Source organism: Centroberyx affinis, unplaced genomic scaffold (assembly GCF_046629955.1).
Source record: "Centroberyx affinis isolate AG114_WGS23_722 - 3 ecotype Tasmania unplaced genomic scaffold, CSIRO-AGI_Caff_v1 ptg001607l_1, whole genome shotgun sequence".
NCBI lineage: Eukaryota > Metazoa > Chordata > Actinopteri > Beryciformes > Berycidae > Centroberyx > Centroberyx affinis.
In genome coordinates, this window is record NW_027280051.1 from 102,402 (window position 1) to 115,415 (window position 13,014).

The window sequence follows — 13,014 nt, forward strand, 5'->3', positions numbered from 1 at the left end:
TTCAGTGGGCGAAGCTGGGTGTTGGGAGACTGGGAGAGAGGACTGCCCAGGGCTTGGAAGCTTGAAACAGAATATTTCAAACAGACAAGCACCGTCTGTGTTCCAGTGTCACCAGCCCACCCGTCTGACAATCAGGGCCATGTCATCACACAGGCTCTGAGTAATTCAGGGAGCACTCATCTCACCTTAGAGGATGCAGCAACCTCAGACGTCAGTGCCCCCTGAGGTCCCAGTTAACAGAGCTAACAATAAACAATATACAGGCGCAAGAAAGTACAAAAGCATACCCACAGATAAAACATAACAAGTATCAGTAGCAAGGCTCGGTGAAACTCAAACGCAATCACAATACTATGCTGCGCTTTGAATGTTCACAGAAATTCACAGTATGTCTTTAAAAACAGAGACTAGGCATACACAAGCTAAAATCCTTAGTTTTGGAGAACTGGTTAAAATAAAATAATTCGTCTGACAAATCCTTCATTTTGTAAATGTTTATATATTTAGCGCTGTCAGAGAGGACATCACACAGAATGGCGCTGATATCACAATGCAGAAACTGTTATCAGAGGAGGTACAGGTTTATGGTTCAAGGGCTCGTCCATTCATAGAGAACAAGCTCAGCCTCTCTGCCTGACACACTGATAAAGACAGCACAAATAAAACAGCTCCACAGCTCCATCTTTGCCTCTCCCCAAGGGAATAATATATCACCCATCTGAATGCGGCACATATTGAATCATTTCCAGCGTTGATGATTCATTTGAATAAATCAGCTTTTTTTTTTCTTATTTTGCCAACTTGAATTGATACTGAAATAAGGGAAAAGTGAAGGAACATTGTTAGACATGAGGAAGGACAGGTGTAACAGCATCCTATAGGATTGTTAAGCCTAATCCCCTTTCAAGCGACAATTAATGACTACAACAATAATCTTCGCATATATGTTGTTTCCATCCCTTTTTGACTGTCAACCATAACCTGCCTAACTCACATAGACCAAATCCAGGGGGATATGTAGCTGCAGGCAGATAGGATCTTATCCTGGATTTGCATAGATAAATGCACAGCAATAATTCTAGAGGCACACAGCATGGAAGTAGTTTTGACCTGAGATATGCTCTCCGGCTATCTCCAAGTCCAACCTGACCATGCACCATACTGACAAGACCTGTTCTGGAGCTGAATTGTCTAATATGGCTCATCCACAGAAAGAAGTCCACTTGTTATCTGCCTTAACTCTTAACATATATACATATATATATAAAAAACATTTTACATATGGAAGCTTCCCAAACAAAAACTTTCAATGTCTTCCACAAAAAAGCTGCGGATGCACAGGATCAGCCTATCGGCAAATATGAAAAATCAGCAGCTTCTGCAATGAAAGGGTTATATCCGCATTCAGGCTAAGAGACATACTCTAACATACACAGACACAAATCCTGTTGAGCTGAGCCGAGCAGAGATACCCTACCAGCCCTCCAAGGCACAATTAGGATTTCACGGGGGGAAGAAATCTACATTCCTGCACACATGAAAAAAGTCCTTTCTCCCTCCCCACAACAATATCAACTTTTTACTCAAGGAAGAACCTGAAGCACCACTCGATAGGATTTGGACAAAGAAATAAAAACAAAGCCAGAAAAAAATCTAAATTTAAGCTGCAGTTGTTCAAGAAAAAGATTCATGGTTGAGGAAAATCCAGTCCTAAGCCTCCCAGTTCCAATCAATTTCTCCCATTCTGTGTGATATGAAAAGAAGCAACCACTCGTAGTTTGTTTGAAGTGCTTGTCTGTGCGGGAACATTTTGTATGGACAGCCACAGTCGGTGATTTTAACACCTGTCAGACATTCAATCCAATTATGAGAGGTCAAGTATTTGTTTGAATAAAGAGAAGAGATGAAGTAAAATATTAAATTATATTTCATAAGGTATCCTAATAAGTGCAGACATCTACAGAAATATACCATGGCTAAATCATTATGGTTCAGAACATCTAGGCCTTAGTATTAAGGCTCAGGGCCAGGGAATTAATGTATGTGTTGGCTTCAAGAGAACGTCATCGTCTTGTGCTGTCACACTATCATTAGCATACTATCAATCACATAAATTGGTATATTAATATTTGGCATAAACCTTAATTAAGAACATATTGTGTTATTGACAGTAGCTACAGTATATTTCAGGGTCATACAGAAAACTTATTCAGGGGTCAAAGATCTCTCCCTTAAAGTACATTGCCATTAACAATGAACAAGATGACGGGATCTGCTTGCTATGTGAGGAAGAAATAGAAAATGACAAACATTTTATGTCCTGTTGTCATTTATGTATATGAGTTGAGTTACTTAACAGTAAAATGACTTCCTTTTCTGTTGCCTTCACTTGCTGAGATGGTTACAGTATGAAATATCTGTTTTATACAGTATGTGATGTGTGGATGCTTCTTGTAAGCCCATATGACCTGATCACTAGCTACGCATGACACTGAAATAAAAATAAATATCATTGTAGAATCACAGTGCAAGGAATGTACAGTGTAGTAAATCAAACTGAGAGTTCATAGCAATAGTATTGGAATTTCTTGCTCCACTGAGTTATTTTTGATTTTGCACTATTATAACAATACATGCTAATCATTCTAAGGCCTCAGCATTCATTCACTAGAAACCCCCTCTACGTAGCTCCACTGGGTGTATATCTCGTGGAGAATGATCAACTAGCTTTTAAACCCAATAAAGTGGGCAGTAGTGGACTGATATGGATGCGTCTCATGATGCGAAAGGCGGCGAACAGACTGGAGGTGTTTTAAAAAGCAAGACATGCTGCTATGGAGCGCTAGGTTGCCAGCAAGCTACCTAGCAAATGCATTACTGTATGCTACCACAGGAAACCCAGCCAAGGCATGGCATGTAGCACATTGAAACTGAAGTGCAATTCTCAAAGCACTTGTGAGAGGCTCTGGTTGAGCTCTGAAAACACTGTGCAAGTGTGGTAGAGCTTTTGCTTTGGCTTGTCAGAGTGATTGCTGTCTTAATTAGGCAATATAGCATTCCTTATCAGGAAACACTATTCTGTTTGACAGCCAATAAACCATTTCTATCCATGAAATAAAATAAATATAATACAATATAATATAAACTAATATAATTTCTTATGATCATCATTCCAAAGATGCATCTGAAAAAATCTGTGTGTTTCAAACAACATCGGCTTCAAAACTCTTCTTCAAATAAATTATGCATGTAGCATGACCACATTTACTGTGACCATATCATCTCTGGTTTAACTTTGATAGACATTAAGCTAAATACCATGATGACAATGAATAGGTCCATGCTTCAGCTGCAATGAATGTCTCCAAGTTTAAACCTACACTTCAGCTGATGCGACCAGGCAAAGTCTATGCCCTGAAGCACATCCATAGAGCATTATGCCAAATGAGGACATCAGAAAGTACTTGAGTTTGACCAAGACCTTTTAAATGCCCAGTCTGTGAAGTGGTGATTTAAAGAAAACACATTGTAACCGTCACTACAGATTCTCGCGCTGATTTGTGTCCTGTCTGGAGAAAAGGTTAAAAACATCGTCTATCAGAAAATGCCCAAATCTGCAGTCGCGCACAAAGTTGGCACCCGGATAAATCGTGCCATCGCCGTGGTTATGCTTCAGTTTTCTCATTATCCATACCTCTCATGACATTCACAGAAAGAAACAAAGCATCCTGCCAACACCTACTCTGTGAGAGAGCTCTTTCAGTTCAGCTCAAAAGCTGAGAGCTCCAAACCTCCACACCACAGTGTGGGCAGTTCTGGCAGAGCCGCGTGCCTAAGAACACTGACTGAGTGCAACAGTTGGACTAATAACAGAACAAAAAAATGGACGCACAGCGGGGACGGCCATGGCTCCACAGCTGAGAAGCAGGTTGACTTCTGCCCACCTCTCCCATTATTCAAGAGCTGAAAATGTCCACAATGCCTCTCGGGTCTTAGTGCCATGAGGGGCGGTGAGCTTGATACAGCTTCAGCCACTTCGGGGTAAAGCAAATCACTTTAATATGTTAAGAAGATTAAGCTGGATAAATGTCTAGATACATTTTTTGAAAAGCCACGTAAATCTCTAGTGTTTTTATTTGGGGAGGGGCGGTATGTGAGTCAGTTGAGACGATCAACACAAACCCACCAAAATGCAACACGATTGGCTAGGGAAAATTGGGCTTATTCGAGATTTTGCATTTTAAGCTTCTTGGATCTAAGACCATCCCACCTCTTTCTTATTATTTTTAACACCAACCCTTGGGACAACAAAACTATGGAAAAGACATTGGTCACAATTTCATATGCCGCTGCTCTTGACTTAGACTCAGTTGTCTTATCCTGCTTATGCTGATATTAAAGCCTTAATTGTGCAAGTCAATCTTTTTCTTGTGGGACTGATAATCTGTTGGTGAAAGCATGAAAGGAAAATACACACAGAGGAAGAGAAAGATGTTAAAGTTGAAGGTTTCTCTATGACTTTTCTGCACTCAAACATTAATAATCAACAAAAAAAATCCACACATACATTATGAAATGATTAGTTTGCCTGGTAAGGGTTTTCAGGATCTCTTTGTGCACCACTCAGGTAAATCTTTTAAGTCAAATTACTTAATTGAATCAAGTATGTTATAAATGCAAGATAGATGGCTGACTTTTTTTTCTGTTAAGAATTAGCAATCTGAGGGTGTCCGCCTGTCAGCTTGCTGTGCTAGAAATTGAGTGTGAAAACGAAAGGGAGAAATGGAACAAATAATGTAAAGGGATTAACAAATCATTTGCATACCATTTTCTCTGCTTCCAAACTACAGGATCAGAGAAATGACAAGGAAGTGATGGCTGCTCAGCTTTATCATCCGCTGTTCTCAAACTCAGATCAATCAATGCATCACTTGGATAGTGCTATTAACAGTGATAGCCTGTTTATGTCAATAGGAATGTGAAGTCCTGGCTACACATCTTCTGAATTTGAGAAAGACAGTAAAAAAAAATTCAAACGGAATATCTATCACAAAGTAACCATACAAGTCAGGGGGAAGCAGAAATCAACAGGGAAAAGATTCTCCAAAGTGAAACTTGTATACAGTGTATCTTTGAAAAGATTCTTACTTTCACTGTGCCAAACGTGTATTAACCCGTTTTTTTCCTCACACTCTGTCTCTCCATCCAGAGTTAAGACAATAAGACCACTGGGGAGATGAAGGGGATGGCATTACGGAGAGTTAAGCATTATGAGCAGCCCCGAAGCTGTTCTTAAAGAAGGTGAATCAGAGGATTGGGACAAAACTGTAACTAAACCCTGTGCCGGACCATGAATGAGAAGCACAAAACAATTTGGGCAAAGTGCCACTAAGCCAGGCATCTGGGTCTTAAGTAAACTTCACACGATCACTTTCAACTTTATGATTACTTGAGTTCTAAAAGAAAAAAGGAGCTGTGAAAGAAAAAAAAAGTAAATTACCTGAGTTTTATGCATACATTGAGTACTGCAGTAATCGTGTCTGTAAAAGTACTGGTGTCCATATTTTCACAGCAGCTGAGGCAAAGTTCTGTCCTAAACTTTATGACAAGGAAGGAGTTGACTGACAAGCAACACATCGTGTACAAATGGAAGGCCCAGAGATCTCTTGAAATCATAATACTGACAGGTAAGAAGACAAAATGAAAAATGCCCAGAGCAGCTCCAACTTGTGGGAGGTGATATTTTTGGACTTCACGAGGCCGGAGACATCTCCCTGCTGGACAGATCACGTTAAGAAAACGTATGAATTCCTTACTGTGCCAAAGTGTGATCGAGTCGTCTCCAGATCTTACAATGATTCCCCGGCAAATGTTAGATTTCTGTGGCTCATATAAATAGAAATTTAATCTTGTATGTTTATCTAAGCATCCACAGCAGCAGATGCACTTCCCGTGCAGATTATGAATCTCTGTTTGAACAGATCTTGCAGTCAATGTATATGAACTGACAAGATAGAATTTCTGTGTGAATAATAATCAGAAGGCACAGGTTTGGTTGGTATTTTTATTACCGACCTGCTGTTGCTGTATGTCTTTACTGTTGGCTCTGTGCTGGACTTTGTTCGCAAATTGGGATCTAATTAATGAATTTCATAAATCTCTTGCATGTTGTCAGTTGGAGATCTGCACACGGAAAGACAACAGCTAGACATTAACTTTTGCACAAATATGTTTCTACTGTTCACAGAACCCTACTGTTACCCTGCTTTTAACAAAAACTCAGAATTTTGCAGTTATTATTCCTTATTTAGTGTTACTATGTAAGAATATTGACCTCTTAAAATAATGTCCCTTGAGTAATAAATGTGTTAATACTTCTGAAAGCAAACAACTTAATTTTAAAAGCACATCTTGACTCATCCAGGCCTCTTGAGTGGGCTTAACATGTGGAACCACCTGCTTTTCTCAGAGCTTTAGTCAAAGGGGTGAACATCTATCATTTTCTCCAATATCGCTCTGCTTGCGTACAAGCCTGACCATTGTCATCCATAAGAGCATCCCAGAGCTTCCCTAATCTGTTCTTATCCTCCCATTGATAATACAATACATTTTCATGGTAATTGAAATCATATTTTACTCACAGCCACAGAGTAAAACTATTGCTGCCTACGCTCTCAGACCAAGTGTTAGGTGAAGGAATACCATGCAGCTGTAACAATAGGGGACAAAAGGGTAGCATACAAAATAAAACTGATTCTCTTAGTATGTAAGTGAATGGGGAGGGAAGATGAGCTGCACTGGAAGAGAGAAGGAGACAGAAGCAGGGAGAGGAAAAGTGAGATGAATAGGAAACAATAAAAAAAATTGTTATGAGATGTAAATGTCCCATGTGCAATCTCTCCATTATGCACATCTCCCTTTGCAAATGAACACAGACTCCTGCCCACTGAGGGCAAACCTCAGACCTTGTGGTCTCACAGCTTGGATCAATAGTTTTGGTTCTGACTGTAGTGGTCTGCATGCCACAGATACCGTTCACAACGTGTAAATCATCCCTCTGTGTGGAAACGTGGCTTAGGTGGCTTATTGCCTCTCTCCATTCCACTGAATATGCATAATCAATCCAGCGCTCCCGGTAACAGAGGTTGTAATTCTTTACTCTTCAGAGCCTTGCATGAATCACACATGCTGTGTAGTAATGGGCAATGACTGACTGGAGTGGGTCACGGGTCAGCTTAACAGGGTGTTATAATGACAAAGGGGAACATTAGCTAAGGAAATAAACTCCCTGAATCTTGGCCAAGCGTGTTGCTGTGATCCAACAGAGCCAACAACACCCACCTGATGACACTGAATATGCAATTAGACAGACATTGCATGTTTCACTTGTTGACCCTCGCTGTCATATAATGGCACGAGGCAGCGCCCTGTCTGTATGTCTAAATATACATCCTTGACTCTTTGCTGAATGAAGACCATCGCCTACTGAGAATGCAATCCATGTCTTTGCGCTCTCATATCCCCAACATGAAGACCTTTCAGGAATCCTGCATGGGTGGACATGTAGGCTTTCCTAGGGATGACAGGGTCTGCTAGAGAGGAACCCCACCCTCGCTTTCTCCAGCATGCCAACACAGAGGAGAGTGGGCAGCGCTGAGACGGCAGCCTGCCGTGGGCACTGCCAGGCTTAAAGCTGCCCTGTCGTCATCAGAGGCTTGCAGAAAAGAACACTGAGATTCACCAAAAAAAGAGGAGGGGGATCGTTGCATTTAAATCCTCTCTCAACGCCCCCACATGTTTTAGCAAAGCATAAAAATCATTCACAGAGAGAGAGAAAGCGAAAAAGAAAAAGATAGAGGGAAATAGAGAGGAAACAGCTATTAGCAGCAGTAAGCAAGCTCAGGAGATCATAGTGAGGCAGCTCTAATCGCAGTAATGGTTTAAACCCTCATTCCATCCACCAGATGCAAGAATGTCTACCCAAAAACAAGGCTTTGAAATCCCCCATGTCTAAGAATGTGCCCTGTGGCTCTGGTCCTTACTCAAAAAAAAACCCCCCAAAAAAAACAACTCCAAAACTGTCTCCACTTTTGGAATAACCATAAGGTAAAGATAACTCCTGTGGCCCGCTTTGTTTATTCCGAAGACACTGATTTCAAGGAGAAAAGATGAGTATGCTTGTAGCAAAATGTAGACTCATAGTTATTCAAAATAATATGCCGCTTAAGTTCACAAGTCAAAGGGATTTTGGCTGGAAACTCACACATAAGAATGCACTAGCCACTCTAGGATAGCGTTTCAGCCCAGACTGTGGTTTCAAAGAAAACATAAATTACCACCATAAAAACTACTGCATCACTTTTCATTTAGGCTACCTTGCTTAGTTTTGCTATATGTCACATTGGCATTAAGGGGAAATTATCCAGGTGAAATGCAGGCATTAGTGATAAATATATATAGTTCATAATAGCTGTATAACACACCATATGCATTATTATAAGGCACTAATGTGATTATGATGCTTCATAATGCCTTGTGAGCAAATCGTCAAGTAAGGTCATACTGGAATATGTATTCCAGCCATGCTTGCAAGTTTGAAAAAAAACCCAACTAAATAAATAAATAAAAAATAAACAAGTGTACTGAAACCCACAATTTGTTGGAGAAAGACAGGGCACCGACTGAAGGAAGTGGAAACTCATTTGCTCACTTACACATTCCTTGTATTTACACAAAATTAAAGATTGTGCCAAAGCACACCCGGGTGAGCTGCCATGTAGCCAAATATATACTGGCTTTTTAATCTTTTTCACTTCAGACAGAGCGCCTTGGTTATTTTTGGAGTCTTCCTAATTTTCACTATTCTTTTCTCGCTGTCTACAGGCAAAGCATTATCTGGAAGGTTTCTTGTCTTCCGGCCAAGTTTGCTGCTTCTCCAAAGAGCCGCTGTTCACACAATAGACCCAAGCAGCTCCTCCTCTCTTTTTAATGAAACTTCCCTGTAAGCATTCTGACATTTAGATATTAATGTGGAATTGAAACACTCAAGAGTAGATATTTTAAAACAGGACATGGCGATGAGATCCTTTAGAAATTCAGAACCTCTGCTTAGATAAGAGAAATGTTGTGATGAGTGCAAATGCTTGGTGATATGATTCAGCTATGAACTGACCCACTGACCTCTCAGACCCTATTTATACAGTACTAACAAAAGGTTGTCATTGGTTGGTTTCATAAACACCTCTAAAGACATGTATCATCTTGTGAGAACAAGTACAAGTTGGATCAAATTACAGCTTTGGTCTACCACCTCCACCTTCTGTCCATTTTTATTATAAGAAAATTTCTCTTTGTCTAGATTTCTCTTCAAAGACGCTGTATACAGCTAGGTGTCACCTTAAATAAAAAATGAGGCTGGGTTTGGAAAACCAGGAAGTGCATCATGGGAGCACTGCATTGGCTTCCATGTTTGCTGAAAACTTCATTCACAAATAAAAATGTTTATGTAAAAATTATAAAAATGACAGGTGAAAACGACTTTCCTAAACACAATCGCGACTCCCAAGGTCAAATATTTTTTGGAATCATTGTTTTCTTGCTTTTCTATGAGCGGCAGTCACAAAAGCAGACCACTAATCATTCCCATGCATGTCAAAACATGAAAATTACAGTCGTTAAAACCAACTGGAGTAAGTTACTTTTGAATTTGCAATCATGATAGTGTGTTCTGCCTGTTGTTTTGATTGTGTTGACTCTTGAAGTGGTATTTTTAAACCAAAGTTATTACTCTGGAGTCCACAGATGCTTCCGGTTCCTAGACAATGCACTGGGGTGTGAGATGAGAGCGAAACATTTACAAGATGATATTGTCTCTCATTTGAGGAAATTGTAATAATTTGTAACTACGCATTGGCATAACCGCTTTTCATTTGGTGTTTAACATCACATTTGTTGCATAAACAAAATTGTAATTGGGGTTATGTCCATTCCAGCTGCAAACACCAGCTTTATGCTTGGATACAAAACTTTTGTTTATTATATTTTACAGTTGTGGTATTTCAAACCTCTCTCATTTAACAAGATATCAAGCACAGCACTATTTCATATTATGTTGTAGTGCTTTACAGTGTTGAGGGGTTAACCTAATCAGAAAAGAAATGCTGAAAAGAAAATGCACTTTCTTGGAAAGATTCATGGTGACCTTCTGCAATCTGTACTTAAAAGTGGTTGCAATGATTGCTGAAGATGTTCCCATCAAAGGTTACAGTCAGGCCAGCCTTCATTAACACTTTGCACTAGTTATATACATTATTAAAGCCAACTGCAACCAAGTCATTACCATCAACCAAGAAGTACTTAATTTATTAGGTTTAATCACAGATACGTTTGAGGCTTTATAGTATAATTAGGACTTCCAATTGTGCTGCAATAACATACATGCTCATTTGATAATACCCAAAGTTTGAGTCATGTGGTGAATCATTACTAAGTCTGGATAAGAAAATCTGCAGTTTCTGTGGCCCTTTGCTTTTGTTTTTGGTCATGAGCGCCTATTTAGAGGCGGGTTTACTGGACTACTGCCCATTGCGCTCCATTACAATTACTCAGCAGGCTTCCATCCCGTCCCAGTAATGAAGTGGGTGTCACAGTGGGTGGATTTGAGACTGAGTGACCACTATTCTGTAGCTCAGCTACTGGGCACAACGGTTGAGTGGCAGAGAATAGCAGCAGCGCTGGCAGAATGGCACAGTGACAGAAAGCGTGGCGGAGCAGCAGACCTACCACAGAACCACAGGCAGGAAACTCTGCCTGAGCCTTCACTTTCTGTGTGTTTGCTTAAGTGTCAGGAGAAAAGGAGAATTACATTTCAAAGCCCAGTAAATAAAGTTTGTATTGATTTAATCTAACATGTAATCTGTTTTGCTGTCTGACACTGATTCTGGCAATAAAAGAGAATCATGTAAGACAGCATTATAGATAATACGACCATAGATCAAATGGAGTTTGGGCAGGAGAAGGGCAATAGATCATGTTCAAGCTAGACTGCTTAGCTCTGGAATTCATAAACTACCTCCTAAATCGAGGTGGCTTTCAATTTAAGTTTTCAATTTACAGATATAGGATTTGGTATCGGGTTGATGTAGTTTCATTGTCAACTTCAGCAGGGGTTCTGTGGATCGGGAACTGTATCTCTCTCTCAATCTGTCGCTCAACAACAGAACTCTGCACTGCATGAGGCCCACTGAAAAATAAATAAATAAATAAATAGTACGCTGATCATTTCAGTGCATCTCTGTAATAATTTAATACCTGGCATATAGTTCATGACACACACTATCCCTACTTCATGTAATGGTAGAGCATTTTCCAACCTTGTCTTCCTTTTCAGTGTTTATACGGCAGAAAAAATTAACAAATTCCCCTCAGTTCCCATGTAGTGTTTGTGTCATATTTTTCACACAAACATTTCCCATGTTTTCTCACCAGCAAATAACAAGCTGATACTTTAATTAATCATTTTTTCTAATTACAGTTACGAGAAGCATATTATAAATGTATTTAGAATTTGAACATCAAACTTAAAGTGCACACAGTAGTTTAGATGAATTACTGTGGGGTCCAGACAATGTTAATCCTTTCAATAATTGAATTATATTTGGTACTCCATTTTGCTTTTACTGTAATAAAATTATTCAAATGAGATGTTTTATTCTGAAACTGAAATTGTTACAATTGTAGAACATTGGGTCATAGGCTATTCTTCTAAAGCACACATATCTTTGTGCTAACTGCTGCAATCCATTCTAATAATTGCATGACTTCTGAGGATGAAGATTCATTGTTCTGTAGTGTCACTAATATTAAACAAAGATTAGAACATCAGCCAGTCAATACTGAGCTATCATTAGTTACTGAATTAATCAAGCCAATGACAGTTTTACCAACAGTTTATGTTATTTTAATATAACTTGACATTCTGAGTATAAACTGTAAGTCTAAATTCAACATTACCTTGGCTACACACGCAGTTATTCCATTACTGGCCTGTAAGTATGAGGTGCTTGCACCACCTTCTGGTAACAAAGGCTACAGTAATATATCAGCACAGGTAACAGATGGTAACACTTAAAACTGGGGAGGAGATTGGTATTTAAAATGCTGTTAAAATGTCATTTCATGACTATTGACTGAGAACATTTTTGTGAATATTTATAAAATATTTACTTTTGAAGTTCCACTTGGGTGTTTATGAGAAGATGTGGCTTATTTTATGCATTACTGCTCTCTAGTGTTCAAAACAAGCATGTGCACCAATACTGCTGTAAGTAGTGGCATGCAATGTTTGCCAAATATCTCTCAGACAGAAACACAATACAATACAAGCACAGACACAACCCCCCCCCCCTCACACACACACACACACACACACACACACACACACCTCTTACTTTATCTGCTCCAGTGAAGTGAATCTGTGGGGCGTCCCACACTTTGCTGATCTTCTGTCTGAGTTTCAAGTCCTTCGAAATTACGAGGCATTTGTTGATGTCCACATCTGGATAGATCACTTCTAGTCCTCCACTTAAATGAAGAAGAGTAAAAGATGAACCTCAGGCTGTTGACTGATTTCAACACAAAGTAAAGGTAAAGGGAACAAGATTAATCACAGGCAAATTTTTTGGGCTACTGATTTAGTTTTCCCCTTTTCTGTGTATATCTGTATATGTTTTCATTGCTTACCATTGTATTTTTCCACACTGTGCTCTTTGATATAGCCCCACACCCTTTTATGCACAAATTACCTGTTTCTTGTCCTGCAAATATATTTGATATGTGTATCTGATGTATTTTTTTTTTATCTAGATTCTGACTATTCATAGTATCCCCATGATGTCACATGCATTTCCTACAAATATGGTTCTTTACCATATTCATAATATTTTGTTACATCACCATAATGGCCATCTTGGTAGGAATATAACAGGTGATTGTTATAAATTAACAGGTGATTAT

The 13,014-nt window shown here is 39.3% G+C and overlaps 1 protein-coding gene across 1 annotated transcript in view; it reads right to left on the minus strand.

Annotated features, from left to right (window-relative positions):
* The window catches only part of LOC139651234 (phosphatidylethanolamine-binding protein 4), a 45,550-nt gene extending 32,974 nt beyond the window's left edge, over window positions 1–12,576 (minus strand). Inside the window, exon 1 of the mRNA XM_071528077.1 lies at window positions 12,450–12,576. The gene's annotated coding sequence lies outside the window, so the exon portion shown is untranslated. The remainder of the gene's footprint in view (window positions 1–12,449) is intronic.
* Window positions 12,577–13,014: the final 438 nt, after the last annotated feature.